Source organism: Triticum aestivum, chromosome 3B (genome assembly GCF_018294505.1).
Source record: "Triticum aestivum cultivar Chinese Spring chromosome 3B, IWGSC CS RefSeq v2.1, whole genome shotgun sequence".
NCBI lineage: Eukaryota > Viridiplantae > Streptophyta > Magnoliopsida > Poales > Poaceae > Triticum > Triticum aestivum.
The window spans coordinates 743,298,706-743,315,126 of NC_057801.1; positions in this window are offsets into that span (position 1 = coordinate 743,298,706).

Here is a 16,421-nt window from a genome sequence, read left to right on the forward strand (position 1 = left end):
CTCTCCCTCTCGCTGAGCTTGGCGAAGCCCTGCCGAGATTCCCCGCTACTTCCACCATCACGCCGTCGTGCTGCTGGATCTCCATCAACCTCTCCTTCCCCCTTGCTGGATCAAGAAGGAGGATACGTCTTCCCCAACCGTACGTGTGTTGAACGCGGAGGTGTCGTTCGTTCGGCACTAGGATCTTCGGTGATTTGTATCACGACGAATACGACTCCCTCAACCCCGTTCTCTTGAACGCTTCCGCTCGCGATCTACAAGGGTATGTAGATGCACTCCTCTCTCTGTTGCTAGATGACTCCATAGATTGATCTTGGTGAAGCGTAGAATTTTTTTATTTTCTGCAATGTTCCCCAACAATGGAATCAGAGCTAGGTCTATGCGTAGTTTCTATGCACGAGTAGAACACAATTTTTTTTGTGGGCGTAGATTTTGTCAATTTACTTGCCACTACTAGTCTTATCTTGTTTTGGCGGCATCGTGGGATGAAGCGGCCCGGACCGACCTTACACGTACGCTTATGTGAGACAGGTTCCACCGACTGACATGCACTAGTTGCATAAGGTTGCTAGCCGGTGTCTGTCTCTCCCACTTTAGTCGGATCGGATTCGACGAAAAGGGTCCTTATGAAGGGTAAATAGAAATTGGCATATCACATTGTGGTTTTGACGTAGGTAAGAAACGTTCTTGCTAGAACCCTATTGCAGCCACGTAAAAACATGCAACAACAATTAGAGGATGTCTAACTTGTTTTTGCAGCATGTGCCTTGTGATGTGATATGGCCAAAAGGATGTGATGAATTATATATATGTGATGTATGAGATTGATCATGTTCTTGTAATAGGAATCACGACTTGCATGTCGACGAGTATGACAATCGGCAGGAGCCATAGGAGTTGTCTTAATTATTGTATGACCTGCGTGTCATTGAATAAACGCCATGTAATTACTTTACTTTATTGTTAAACATTAGCCATAGTAGTAGAAGTAATAGTTGGCGAACAACTTCATGGAGACATGATGATGGAGATCATGATGATGGAGATCATGGTGTCATGCCGGTGACGATGATGATCATGGCGCCCCGAAGATGGAGATCAAAAGGAGCAAAATGATATTGGCCATATCATGTCACTATTTGATTGCATGTGATGTTTATCATGTTTTTGCATCTTATTTGCTTAGAATGACGGTAGTAAATAAGATGATCCCTCATAATAATTTCAAGAAAGTGTTCCCCCTAACTGTGCACCGTCGCGAAAGTTCGTTGTTTCGAAGCACCACGTGATGATCGGGTGTGATAGATTCTAACGTCCACATACAACGGGTGTAAGACAGATTTACACATGCAAAACACTTAGGTTGACTTGACGAGCCTAGCATGTACAAACATGGCCTCGGAACACAAGAGACCGAAAGGTCGAACATGAGTCGTATAGAAGATACGATCAACATGAAGATGTTCACCGATGACGACTAGTCCGTCTCACGTGATGATCGGACATGGTCTAGTTGACTCGGATCATGGATCACTTAGATGACTAGAGGGATGTCTATCTGAGTGGGAGTTCATTAAATAATTTGATTAGATGAACTTAATTATCATGAACATAGTCTAAAACCTTTGCAAAATGTCTTGTAGATCAAATGACCCACGCTCATGTCAACCGCAACTTCAACGTGTTCCTAGAGAAACCCAAGCTGAAAGATGATGGCAGCAACTATACGGACTGGGTCCGGAACCTGAGGATCATCCTCATAGCTGCCAAGAAAGCATATGTCCTAGAAGCACCGTTAGGTGAAGCACCCGTCCCAGCGAACCAAGACGTTATGAACGCTTGGCAGTCGCGTGTTGATGACTACTCCCTTGTTCAGTGCGGCATGCTTTACAGCTTAGAACCGGGGCTCCAAAAGCGTTTTGAGCAACAAGGAGCATATGAGATGTTCAAAGAGCTGAAAATGGTTTTCCAAGCTCATGCCCGGGTTGAGAGATATAAAGTCTCCGACAAGTTCTATAGTTGTAAGATGGAGGAAAATAGTTCTGTTAGTGAGCACATACTCAAAATGTCTGGGTTGCACAACCGCTTGTCCCAGATGGACATTAACCTCCCGGACGAGGCAGTCATTGACAGAATCCTTCAGTCGCTCCCACCGAGCTACAAGAGCTTTGTGATGAACTACAATATGCAGGGGATGGTGAAAACTATTCCTGATGTATTTTCAATGCTGAAATCAGCGGAGGTGGAAATCAAAAAGGAACATCAAGTGTTGATGGTAAATAAAACCACTAGTTTCAAGAAAGGCAAGGGTAAAAAGAACTTTAAGAAGGACGGCAAGGGCGTTGCCGTGCCCGGTAAGCCAGTTGCCGGGAAGAAGCCAAAGCATGGACCCAAACCTGAGACTGAGTGCTTTTATTGCAAGGGAAGCGGACACTGGAAGCTGAACTGCCCCAAGTACTTAGCAGACAAGAAGGCCGACAACACTAAAGGTATATGTGATATACATGTAATTGATGTGTACCTTACCAGTACTCGTAGTAGCTCCTGGGTATTTGATACCGGTGCGGTTGCTCATATTTGTAACTCAAAACAGGAGCTGCGGAATAAACGGAGACTGGCGAAGGACGAGGTGACGATGCGCGTCGGGAATGGTTCCAAGGTTGATGTGATCGCCGTCGGCACGCTACCTCTACATTTTAAACCTCAATAATTGTTATTTAGTGCCAGCTTTGAGCATGAACATTGTATCTGGATCTCGTTTAATACGAGATGGCTACTCATTTAAATCCGAGAATAATGGTTGTTCTATTTATATGAGAGATATGTTTTATGGTCATGCCCCGCTGGTCAATGGTTTATTCTTAATGAATCTCGAACGTGATGTTACACATATTCATAGTGTGAATACCAAAAGATGTAAGATTGATAATGATAGTCCCACATATCTATGGCACTGCCGCCTTGGTCACATTGGTGTCAAACGCATGAAGAAGCTCCATACAGATGGACTTTTGGAGTCTCTTGATTTCGAATCATTTGACACGTGTGAACCATGCCTCATGGGTAAAATGACCAAGACTCCGTTCTCCGGAACAATGGAGCGAGCAACCAACTTATTGGAAATTATACATACTGATGTGTGCGGTCCAATGAGCGTTGAGGCTCGCGGTGGCTATCGTTATGTTCTCACTCTCACTGATGACTTAAGTAGATATGGGAATGTCTACTTGATGAAACACAAGTCGGAGACCTTTGAAAAGTTCAAGGAATTTCAGAATGAGGTAGAGAATCAACGTGACTGAAAAATAAAGTTCTTACGATCAGATCGTGGAGGAGAATATTTAAGTCACGAATTTGGTACGCACTTAAGGAAATGTGGAATCGTTTCACAACTCACGCCGCCTGGAACACCTCAGCGTAACGGTGTGTCCGAACGTCGTAATCGTACTCTATTGGATATGGTGTGATCTATGATGTCACCCACCGATTTACCGCTATCATTTTGGGGATACGCTCTAGAGACAGCTACATTCATTTTAAATAGGGCACCGTCTAAATCCGTTGAGATGACACCGTATGAATTATGGTTTGGGAAGAAACCTAAGTTGTCGTTTCTAAAAGTTTGGGGATGCGATGCTTATGTCAAGAAATTTCAACCTGAAAAGCTCGAACCCAAGTCGGAAAAATGCGTCTTCATAGGATACCCTAAGGAAACCATTGGGTATACCTTCTACCTTAGATCCGAAGGCAAGATCTTTGTTGCCAAGAATAGGTCCTTTCTGGAGAAAGAGTTTCTCTCGAAAGAAATAAGTGGGAGGAAAGTAGAACTCGATGAAGTACTGCTCTTGAACCGGAAAGTAGCGCAGCTCAGGAAGATGTTCTTGTGGTGCTTGCACCGACTGGAGAGGAAGTTAATGATGATGATCAAGGTACTTCGGATCAAGTTGCTACTGAACTTCATAGGTCCACAAGGACACGTTCCACACCAGAATGGTATGGCAACCCTGTCCTAGAAATCATGTTGTTAGACAATGGTGAACCTTCGAACTATGAAGAAGCGATGGCGGGCCCAGATTCCAACAAATGGCTTGAAGCCATGCAATCCGAGATAGGATCCATGTATGAAAACAAAGTGTGGACTTTGACAGACTTGCCCAATGATCGGCGAGCAATAGACAACAAATGGATCTTTAAGAAGAAGAAGGACACGGATGGTAATGTTACCATCTATAAAGCTCGACTTGTCGCTAAGGGTTATCGGCAAGTTCAAGGGGTTGACTACGATGAGACTTTCTCTCCCGTAGCGAAGCTGAAGTCCGTCCGAATCATGTTAGCAATTGCCGCATACTATGATTATGAGATATGGCAAATGGACGTCAAAACGGCATTCCTTAACGGCTATCTTAAGGAAGAACTGTATATGATGCAGCCGGAAGGTTTTGTCGATCCTAAGAATGCTAACAAGGTATGCAAGCTCCAGCGATCCATTTATGGGCTGGTGCAAGCGTCTCGGAGTTGGAACATTCGCTTTGATGAGATGATCAAAGCGTTTGAGTTTATGCAGACTTATGGAGAAGCCTGCATTTACAAGAAAGTGAGTGGGAGCTCTGTAGCATTTCTCATATTATATGTAGATGACATACTTTTGATGGGAAACGATATAGAACTTTTGGACAACATTAAGGCCTACTTGAATAAGTGTTTTGCAATGAAGGACCTTGGATAAGCTGCTTACATATTAGGCATCAAGATCTATAGGGATAGATCGAGACGCCTCATAGGTCTTTCACAAAGCACATACTTTTATAAGATATTGAAGAAGTTCAATATGGATCAGTCCAAGAAGGGGTTCTTGCCTGTGTTGCAAGGTGTGAAATTGAGCTCGGCTCAATGCCCGACCACGGCAGAAGATAGAGAAAAGATGAGTGTCATCCCCTATGCCTCGGCTATAGGGTCTATTATGTATGCCATGCTGTGTACCAGACCTGATGTAAACCTTGCCGTAAGTTTGGTAGGAAGGTACCAAAGTAATCTCGACATGGAACACTGGACAGCGGTCAAGAATATCCTGAAGTACCTGAAAAGGACTAAGGATATGTTTCTTGTTTATGGAGGTGACGAAGAGCTCGTCGTAAAGGGTTACGTCGAGCTAGCTTCGACACAGATCTGGATGACTCTAAGTCACAAACCGGATACGTGTATATTTTGAATGGTGGGGCAGTAAGCTGGTGCAGTTGCAAGCAAAGCGTCGTGGCAGGATCTACATGTGAAACGGAGTACATGGTAGCCTCGGAGGCAGCGCATGAAGCAATATGGATGAAGGAGTTCATCACCGACCTAGGAGTCATACCCAATGCGTCGGGGACGATCACTCCCTTCTGTGACAACACTGGAGCTATTGCCCTTGCCAAGGAGCCCAGGTTTCACAAGAAGACCAGGCACATCAAGCGTCGCTTCAACTCCATTCGTGAAAATGTTCAAGATGGAGACATAGATATTTGCAAAGTGCATATGGATCTGAATGTCGTAGATCCGTTGACTAAACCTCTTCCGCGAGCAAAACATGATCAACACCAGAACTCTATGGGTGTACGATTCATCACAATGTAACTAGATTATTGACTCTAGTGCAAGTGGGACACTGTTGGAAATATGCCCTAGAGGCAATAATAAAATGATTATTATAATATTCCTTGTTCATGATAATTTTCTATTATTCATTCTATAATTGTGTTATCCGGAAATCGTAATACATGTGTGAATACATAGACCAAAACATGTCCCTAATGAGCCTCTAGTTGACTAGCTCGTTGATCAACAGAAAGTCATGGTTTCCTGACTATGGACATTGGATGTCATTGATAACGGGATCACATCATTAGGAGAATGATGTGATGGACAAGACCCAATACTAAGCATAGCACAAGATCGTGTAGTTCGTTTGCTAGAGCTTTTCCAATGTCAAGTATCATTTCCTTAGACCATGAGATCGTGTAACTCTCGGATACCGTAGGAGTGCTTTAGGTGTACCAAACATCACAACGTAACTGGGTCTATAAAGGTATACTACAGGTATCCCCGAAAGTATCTATTGGGTTGACACGGATCAAGACTGGGATTTGTCACTCTGTACGACGGAGAGGTTTCTCTAGGCCCACTCGGTAATGCATCATCATAATGAGCTCAATGTGACCAAGTGGTTGTTCACGGGATCATGCATTATGGTACGAGTAAAGTGACTTGTCGGTAACGAGATTGAACGAGGTATTGGGATACCGACAATCGATTCTCGGGCAAGTAACTACCGATTGACAAAGGGAATTGTATACGGGATTACTTGAATCCACGACATCGTGGTTCATTCGATGAGATCATCATGGAACATGTGGGAGCCTACATGGGCATCCAGATCCCGATGTTGGTTATTGGCCGGAGAGCTGTCTCGGTCATGTCTACGTGATTCCCGAACCTGTAGGGTCTACACACTTAAGGTTCGGTGACGCTAGGGTTGTTTAGACATTAGTATGCGGTAACCCGAAATTTGTTCGGAGTCCCAGATGAGATCCAGGACGTCACGAGGAGTTACGGAATGGTCCGGAGGTGAAGATTTGTATATAGGAAGTTTAGTTTCGGCCACCGGGAAAGTTTCGGGGGTCACCGGTATTGTACTGGGACCACCAGAAGGGTCCCGGGGGTCCATCGGGTGGGGCCACCTATCCAAGAGGGCCCCATGGGCTGAAGTGGGAAGGGAACCAGCCCCTTATGGGCTGGCGCCCCCCCCCTTGGGCCTCCCCCTGCGCCTAGGGTTGGAAACCCTAGGGGTGGGGCGCGCCCCACCTGACTTGGGGGGCAAGTCCCCCCCTTTGGCCGCCCCCCTTGAGATTGGATCTCTAGGGGGCCGGCGCCCCCCCAGGACCCCTATATAAAGAGGGGGGAGGGAGGGCTGCGCACCCTAGTCCCTGGCGCCTCCGTCTCCCCCCCCCTCCCGCAACACCTCTCCCTCTCGCTGAGCTTGGCAAAGCCCTGCCGAGATTCCCCGCTACTTCCACCACCACGTCGTCGTGCTGCTGGATCTCCATCAACCTCTCCTTCCCCCTTGCTAGATCAAGGAGGAGACGTCTTCCCCAACCTTACGTGTGTTGAACGCGGAGGTGCCGTCCGTTCGGCACTAGGATCTTCGGTGATTTGGATCACGACGAGTACGACTCCCTCAACCCCGTTCTCTTGAACGCTTCCGCTCGCGATCTACAAGGGTATGTAGATGCACTCCTCTCTCTTGTTGCTAGATGACTCCATAGATTGATCTTGGTGAAGCGTAGAAATTTTTTATTTTCTGCAACGTTCCCCAACAGTATCCAAAGTAATTATTCCCGGGTTCCTGCCACAAGCACTTTACGAGAAAAAGAGGTTAATCAAACTGATAATGAAGCATTATAAATGGCATTGATGAAAGTAGCTAGAATCAACGGGAGATGCGCGGAACTAGCTAGCTAGTAGTACTTACTTTCGGGAATTTCCATCGTAGATCCCGCGGCAGTCCCGAAACTCGTGCCACCAACCGTGACCAAAGGGGCCAGACAAACCGGGACCAATGGCCCCACGAGGCCCCTTGGCCTCACGAACCGGGACCAATGGGCCCATGTGTACCGGTTTGTGACCGAACCGGGACTAATGGGCTTATCTGGCCCGGACGTATGCCCTGTTTTCTACTAGTGATGGTTAAAAAAAGATTGCAAATCCCTATGTTTAATCTATTTTCGCGGGAAGTGGACCATTTGAGGGAAGGGAAGGAAGCTATATATGAAAATATGAAGTGGATGATTTGTACCACCCTCGCGGGATATGGATCAAGCCAAGAAAATTGGAGGCACTAGAGAAGAAACAGAGCAAAACACGACATCTAGTAAAATCGTAGCACTTGTACCACCCTAACTCTATGACGTCATCACATACACACTTTATAAAAGGCACCTTGCACATTCTCAACAAAGAGCCGCACAAAGCCACCATAGCCGTTAGGATCACCACCGCAAAGAGTCATTCCAAGGAGAAACCCTAGCCGCCGCCATCTCCATATCCATAAAAATTCTTCCCGTAGTTTTCCATACTTGTAATTGATACATTGCATACGACAACTTTGTAAGACCTTTGTTAATCATTCATCTATCAATGTCATCTACAATGACTTTGATCTATGAATTGCGATGTGTGAGTAATATGTTTAGGCCATGGGCTGAGTACACCTTGCAACCCTATGTATTTGTGCACAAGATTGTTGGTATTGACTTTTCTTAATTGGACGTTATTTGTATGTGTTATCTTAATGGATTTGTCTCTTGTCCCTTTCTCGTTCTAAGGCCCCGAAGGCACCCAGGATCCTGTAGATTGACCAAGGAGGAGGCAAAGTGAAGTGAGACAAGGAAGGCTACACCGCAACCCGGTGACAATAAGGATTACTGTGGTAGCCAAAAGCAACTCCTTGGAGACCTTGAGGTGCAGTTATTGCTTAATGTATTGGTCCGGAGAGATCCTTAATAATCAAGGTAACCCCGTCGTAAGGGCCTTGGGTCGACAATAGACTCATGATGCAATCTGCTAACTGGTCCTGACGTTATTTTGACGAATCCCCCACATCTACACATTGATAATACATGATAGTGGTGTCTACCAGGAGTATGTTAGAAATCAAGACAAGATTTTAAGTGCAAGCATAAGGTTGTAAGTAAAATCTTCATGCCCTAGCCAATTATCATTCAATTGTTTTCTCTCTTAAAAGATAATGATTTTTTGTCCAGGAAATCGAACTTCTAATGACAACAATAGCTTGTTTGAATCATATATTTTCTTTGGTTATAATCTTATAGAATAGAATGGACAGATAAGTATGGGAAATGGTTTTGGAGGAACTGAATGATCTTCTCAGCAAAATTGCAAGACCCATCGTTAATTGTTGTGATGCTGCATACCTAAAGTACTGTTAACAACATTGCTTTTAGCTTGTTTGTTAGCATCCTAGACTCGAGACCCCTTGACCAAAGTGTTTGTAGCTATGTTCAGTAGTTGGTGATAAGATACCCGTCAGGTTGCTTAGGCCCTTGGATCAACATGGCCAGGTGTATGTACTTCTGCTTCATGTGAACCCATGGCAGAAGGTTGTAGAGCCAAACAACCACATGCCAAGTGTTGTGCCTACTGTTCAAGTTACTGAATGGATGGATTTTGTCAGTACTCCGACCAATCATTACATTTATTGGGTCATCACCAACTCGTCTTGAACTAAGCCTCCCACTGGCGAGCATCGGTCGGGTGTCTAAGCGCACCATCATCATTACTAGACGATTACACGCGCTTCGCTGCGTCGCTTTTCACTGCAACATCTTTGTTGTGCAAAACCTGTCTACTTGCTCTCAAATAGCATCCTAGCTGTATGAAAGAAAACTCTAAGAACGATCTGAATCTTCTTGCTTGTTTGCATGGAAGAAATCATAGGCTTTTCAAATAAAAAGCAAGACACTGGTCGACTCCTATAGCTGAATTCTGAGCTATCTTTATGCATCCATTAAAGTCTTGTGTTTTTTTAGAACATAGATGTAAGGGACGTTTGGCTTTAAATTAATAAAGCCCACAACATAGGCAGCGTGCAAGACATAACAACACCAACATTCGGAACCGCGAAACACGTCTCGCAAAGTCTAAGATCACAGCAACTTAAGGAAACGGCGACAATGATGCGATAAAGTGAAATACAAGGCACACTCGGCCTAGCAAACGAGCACGCAGGCTCGGAGGGAACACGACCAAAAGGGGCTGCACAACCCTATGATGCAGCAGACGCGGACGACGGATCTCGAACCACCGAGTAGATGTAGCGAAGGCGTAGAAGAGCTTGTTGATGGAGATCAGAGTCCTGATGTCTTCCCAGCGGGGCCCATTGCTGCAAGAACACGATGCATTTGAAGATAACGTCAGCAGGATGGGAGGGAAACACTCCCTCAATAGTAAACTTGTTACGAGTATGCCATAAAGCCCATAACATGGCGGCCGCACAAGTCCACATGACCCAGCGCGAAGGGACATGAATCAAGGACAAAGAGGACACCAGCTCGGAACGGGAGCGTGGATCCCAATCCACGCCCGTGGCCTCACGAACCACGCTCCAGGCAAAACGGCCAAAGAGCAAGCGTGGTCCGCATCTTCCGGGACACCACAGAAAGCACAAGGGCTGGAGGCAGGGCCGTTGCGTTTAGCTATATTGATAGAGGTAGGGAGGCGATCTTGGCAAAGTTGCCAGAGGAAGACCTTGATCTTTAGTGGAATTTTAGCCTTCCAAAGCCCGTCGCAGCCGAAGGGACATGACCGCGGGATAGCTCTTTATAAAGGGAGCTGACAATGAATTTGCCAGAACCCGTAAGTCTCCAAGAGACCGAGTCGACGGAGTTCGTTAGGCGAACATCCGCGATCAGGGCCCGCAGGCGATCCCAATCCTGCATTTCCGGCCCCGAAAGCTCCCTTCTGAAGTAGATTGGAGGCGGGGCGGAGCTAAGGCCGAAGCAACCAGTTGGTTGGGCTCGACCCTGATGGAGTAAAGGTGGCGGAACTCCGACCACAGGGGTTGATTGCCAATCCAAAGGTCAAGCCAAAAGCGCGTCGAGCGCCCGTTGTTAACCGCAAACCTCGCGCCCCTGGCGAAGAATGGTTTGAGGGCTTGGATTGAGTTCCAGAAAGGAGACCCATGGGTTGCCGCCTCGAAGAAGTTTCTGTTTGGGAAATTTTTTGCACGAAGGAGGTCAGCCCAAAGTCCAGTCTCTCCCTGAGACAGCTTCCAGATCCACTTGCACATGAGTGCAACGTTCATCAACTTAGAGTTGATGATCCCGAGGCCCCCCTGGGCTTTGGGATGGCAAACGGCTTGCCATTTAACCATATGGTACTTCCGTTTAGGACCCGCTCCTTCCCAAAAGAAACGTGCCCGCGGGGTGTCCATTTTGGTGTGGACCCCATCAGCCAACAAGAACAGACCCATGGCAAACATAGGCAGTGATGAAAGGCTGGAGTTAGTTAATATAAGTCTAGCCCCTGAAGACATAAATCACCTCTCCACGGACATACCCGGTCCGCAATCTTGGTGTTGAGAGGTTCCCATTCAGCAATCGAGCATTTCTTTGCCACGATCGGGAGGCCGAGGTAAGTGAACGGGAACTGCCCAAGTTTGCAGTTAAGCAAGTTGGCTACCCGCTGACTTTCGGCTGCGTCCATCCCTATGGACACAACTTCACACTTGTGAAAGTTAATTTTTAACCCAGACATGAGTTCGAAGCACAAGAGAATGGCTTTGCCCGTTGCGATACTATGTGTATCCGGCTCAAAAAGAAGGAGAGTGTCATCTGCATACTGCAGATGCGACACACCCCCTGAAATCAGGTTGCCAGCCACTCCCCTGATGTGGCCAGCCAAACGGGCTTTGTCTAGCAAGGCGCCCAACGCGTCTGCCACAAAGTTAAAAAGCAACGGCGAGGCTGGGTCCCCTTGACGTAACCCTCGCTTGTTGCGGAAGAAATTCCCTACTTCTCCGTTCGCCGCGATTGCCGTTTGGCCCCCCGAGACCAGTTGCATCACGCGGTGAACCCAAACCGACGAGAAACCGTGGTCCAGGAGGACTTGCCGAAGAAACTCCCAGTTCACTCGATCGTACGCCTTCTCAAAGTCTAATTTTAGAAGAATTGCCGGTTGACTGGATCGTTTGAGCGAGTGAACGATCTCTTGGAGGGCCAACGGACCCTCCAAGATGTTGCGACCACGAATAAAAGCCGACTGGTTCCTACTAATGATACGATAAGCTATCGGAGACAAGCGCGTAGAACAAGCCTTAGCACAAATTTTAAACGGGACTTTAATCAGCGCAATTGGGCGAAAAAGCCTAATATGATCCGCACCTGGGACTTTGGGGATTAGAGAGAGCACCCCAAAGTTCAGGCGAGAGATATCTACCGTACCCCGCATAAACCCATTACAAACGTCGAAGATTGGTCCTTTAAGCACTTGCCAAAACCGTTTAAACATCGCCACCGGCCAACCATCCGGACCGGGTGCGGTGTCCGTTTTCATCCCAAGAGCTGCCTTGTCAATCTCTTCAGGGAGGAAGGCCAACCCCAGGCCCTCGTTTTCCTCGTCAGTGACCCGCAATGTGGGGTCCCAAACATCCGGCTGCAGCCTAGCACGGGGCTCCTCCCTGGAGCCCATGAGTTGGATGTAAAACTCGTAGATGTGACGGACGATGTCTTGTTGACGCAATATGAGCCCCTACTCGGATTGCAGTCTAAGGATGGCGCACTTGCGGCGCCGGCCGTTTGCGTAGGCATGGAAGTATTTAGTGTTCACATCACCCTTGAGCGTCCACTTAAGAACGCCGCGCCTACGCCAGTACTCCTCCTCGGCTCTGAGGAGGGACTCGACCTGGGCTTCTAAAGTGTATCGCTGAGCCTAGTCTTGCTCTGAGAAGACCTGCACATCTGCCGCAACATCCATTTGTGCGAGGTCCGCCATCAAACGCAAACGGAGCAACTTATCTTCACGGCCTTGGTTGGCCCCCCACCCCTTAAGGGCCGCACGCAAACCCGCCCCTATGGAAATCCAGAACTCCATAGGCCCGCGCGTGTGCCCGACCCGGGCGACACAGTTCTCCCATTTGGAGAGGAAGATGTGCTCAAAGTCCGGGGACTCTAACCACGCGGTTTCGAAGAAAAAACGAGGGCTGCGTTTTAGCCTCTCCTCCCCTCAGGAGAGGATTAGGGGAACATGGTCCGACCCTATCCTCGTTTCGGCATGCAGAGAGCACAAGGGGAAAAGCATCTCCCACTCAGCGGACATAAACACCCTGTCTAGCACCGACCGGACCGGCGCAAGCTGCTTGTTGGTCCAAGTGTAGCGTGCGCCCACGCGAGCCACTTCCCTAAGGGCCATAGAAGCGATCGCGTTATTAAACAAGGACACCCTTGTCCAGTTAATGATGTCGTTATTCTTATCCGCACCCGAACGGATTAAGTTAAAATCTCCACCCACCAGCAGTGGCAAGTTACGCACCCCCAAGGACGCAACCTTCTCCTGAAGTTCCCCCAGGAACTCCTGCGAGTGAGAGTGGTCGGCAGGGCCGTAAACCACAATAACCTCCCACTCGCGAAGGGTGGCGCGGTGGCATACATGTGCAGATAAAAAGAATCTACCGGCATCCCACCTCGCCACCTCGCAGCATACGTGGTTGATGCCAAGCAACATACCCCCGGAGTGCCCAACCGCCGGCACCCACTGCCACGCGAAACGCTCAAGAGGGTCGACAGCTAACAGATCCCGATGGTTAAACTCAGCCTATGGTTAAAACCAGCCTTGATGGTTAAAACCAGCCTTGATGGTTAAAGTCTTGTCTTCAAGCTTGCTGAAATTTCTTTGTCTCTCCGAGCTTTTCCCCATGGAGTGCAGGTCGTTCCGGCCCATCGCCAAGATCCTCAACTTGTTCTGGTTCACTCCAATTCAAATCATTGGATCCGAGATCGCTTTGCAAAATATCAGAAAAACTATTGATTTTCCATCACAACAATCTGCATTGGATAGCAACAGTAAAAACTCTCTTCGGCAGGAGCACACAAAGCCAACACACAACCAGAGCAGCAACCAAACAAATGGATCAGCCAACTTCCACTATTGTCTCTCAATCTCCTTTCTATGAATAAAATTCCCCCAAAAGGGCCCCATTATTTCTTCAGCAGAAGCACACACCAGCAACACACATCAATCAATGACAAATCCCCCACCCCCCACACACGTATAGCACACAACAGCGATATCAACAGCTCGGTGGTAGCCTCCCAGTGGTACAGTCGCACATGGGCTGACTGCCTCCACAACATACACGCGTGCAGCAGCTCTGTTGATAAGCCAACACGGGTCTCCTCTACACGGGTCTCCGAGTGATTGGGGAGGTGGAGAGAGACGAACCTCCTGCTGAACCCTCCTCTACGTGACCGAACCGGAGGAAGACATCAAAGAGCCGAAGGCCGGCGCCGCACCCACTCTTCTGCGCGACCGGAAACCCTCCTCTGCGCGACCGCCCCCAAAAGCCCGTACGGTTGCTAGTGCCTGCGGGTGGGCCCAACACACTACACAAACGGGCCACCCAATTACATGCGGGGCTGAGGCGCCGCCCCCCAACGGATGCACTGGAAGGCTGCATTTTTTGTTAGTTTAGGGGGTGTTTGGTTTAGAAGCCCTAGGACTTTTTCTAGTCCTAAGGACTAATCAAAAAAGACTCTTCAGTAGAGTCTTTTTTTAGTTTCTGTAGAAAAAATCTCTCCCGTTTGGTTTCTAGGGACTTTTTAGGGATTTTTTCTAGTCTCTGGGACTAAAAAGTCCCTGAACCAAACACCCCCTTAGTATCTTTACTGATTACGCCCTTTCGCGTGCCAACACATCAACTTTGATTCAATATTTTTTTTACCATAGCCGATAGTTAGCACTTCCATAGCTACAACGATAGTTACATAGACAAAAATAGGGGCGACATAATCGACCTTGGACACACATGCAATTGTGTGTTTCTGAGATAATGCGTTGAACATATTAAGATGCGTGAATCATGAGGCTTCGGAGTACACCAAACTAACGAGCTGCCACTATCCAGAAAAGGAAGCTCACCTCCTCAGCAGCTGGCCAAAATGGAGCTTGAAAGAATACACCATGTTGTTCTACAAAATATCTATGAAATGTAGACCTCATGTAAGTGAAATTCCAGATCCGCCATTATTGGGTCGTGTCGAGCATCCTCTTACTATAGGTGAGGGTGTCCCTCTTCTCCTGCTTCAGCAGATGGCCAAGGCATGTTGCTGTTGGAGATATGCCCTAGAGGCAATCATGTATGATGATATTTGCTATGTGTTTATAAATAAAGATAGTCTTTGAACATTATTAATGATGTGTATCAGTAAGTATATGAATTGTTTGTGGGACTATGCATTGTATGATGACTGTCCTAAAATGTTCCTAGTCGAAAGGGTTGTGTGGACGCGCAGCCGACTAGACTAGCATATGACACGGTCGATGGCTTGGTCTCACTAGCCATGGAGTATTGGATGCTAACCGGATAATATGGACTCGGAAGGATCTGGTCGGATTCGATATAGTCAGACACAAGTCGAGATAAGGTCCAAGTCGGACAGACCCAACTATAAGACGCAGCGATATGTCATTTGTGAGTCTCTAGTACAACATCCGTTCTACGTCCTAAGACCTGAGCTGGCGCATGTACTCGGGATGGTGACAGACCTGCTTTGGGCCGACCAAACGCTACTCCGTGACTGGGTAGTTACAAAGGTAGGTTTCAGGCTTGTCCAGACCCATGCTACGAGACATGGTCGAGCAAGATGGGATTTGCCCCTCTGATTAGGAGAGATATACTCTGGGCCCCTCGTGTGATCCGACCAGGATAAGCATAGCCATGCGACAAGGATTATGAGATAATCCAGTTTGTGGTCAGCATCACTGGAACGAGAAAGAGGTCGGGCTAGCACAAGGATGACAGACTCGCCTTGAGCCCGACAACATATATCGTGTGGCAAAAGGAATGGAAGTGTGATGTACAGGTTTGCCTAACCAGATTCATTGTCTACTTGGTGGTCGGCACGCCTTGCTAGAGGCCGCTACCAGCCGAGCAGGTCGTAGGTGATCCGACCTGCGACCAAGCCGACTTGAACCTAAGGGCTCGCGCGCTAAGGGAAGGAACCTGTGAGGCCGATCGGACTCCACGAGTCAGATGTGATCCTACTCGGACTCGGATCCCGGCCGAACAGATTTTGGGCTTTAGGGTCCGTGCGAGGCCCAAAGTGTTGAGCTCGCGACAGACTCACATGGTTGATCGCTTCGGCGTTGTCACTAGGGTTTGCATGTGTTGCGAATAGCCACCTCAACTCACCGCCGGTTGTGTGATCGGACCTAGCAGTCCGCCGCACGACGTTCCTCCTGCATGCGCGGATACCGTTAGAGGCGGTGCACTTGCGCCGCTCCGACAAACCTGTTCGTGGGATCCGATCGGCTACATGGGAGATCGGCAAGGAGGAGACGACTCCGGGGATGCAAGGCGACTCCAGGAACACGTTGCCTCAACTCTACTTCCGCTGCACGGCACTGCGCGTCTAATGGTAACGACCTGTGATCCATCTCCCGTAGCATGTTTCTGGTTGTTCTGCGTGTAGAAAAAATTTAATTTGCAGTCGATGCACCCTATCATAGAACCCAACAATTGCTACATGTCCTTGTTCGTTGCAGGACTCTCTGCCACAGCATCAAACCTTGAGAAGGTTGACTTGGGAGGGCAAAATGCAAAATCTAGATATAATTTTTTTTGAAGACAAAACATAGTTTTTCCTCTAACCTCC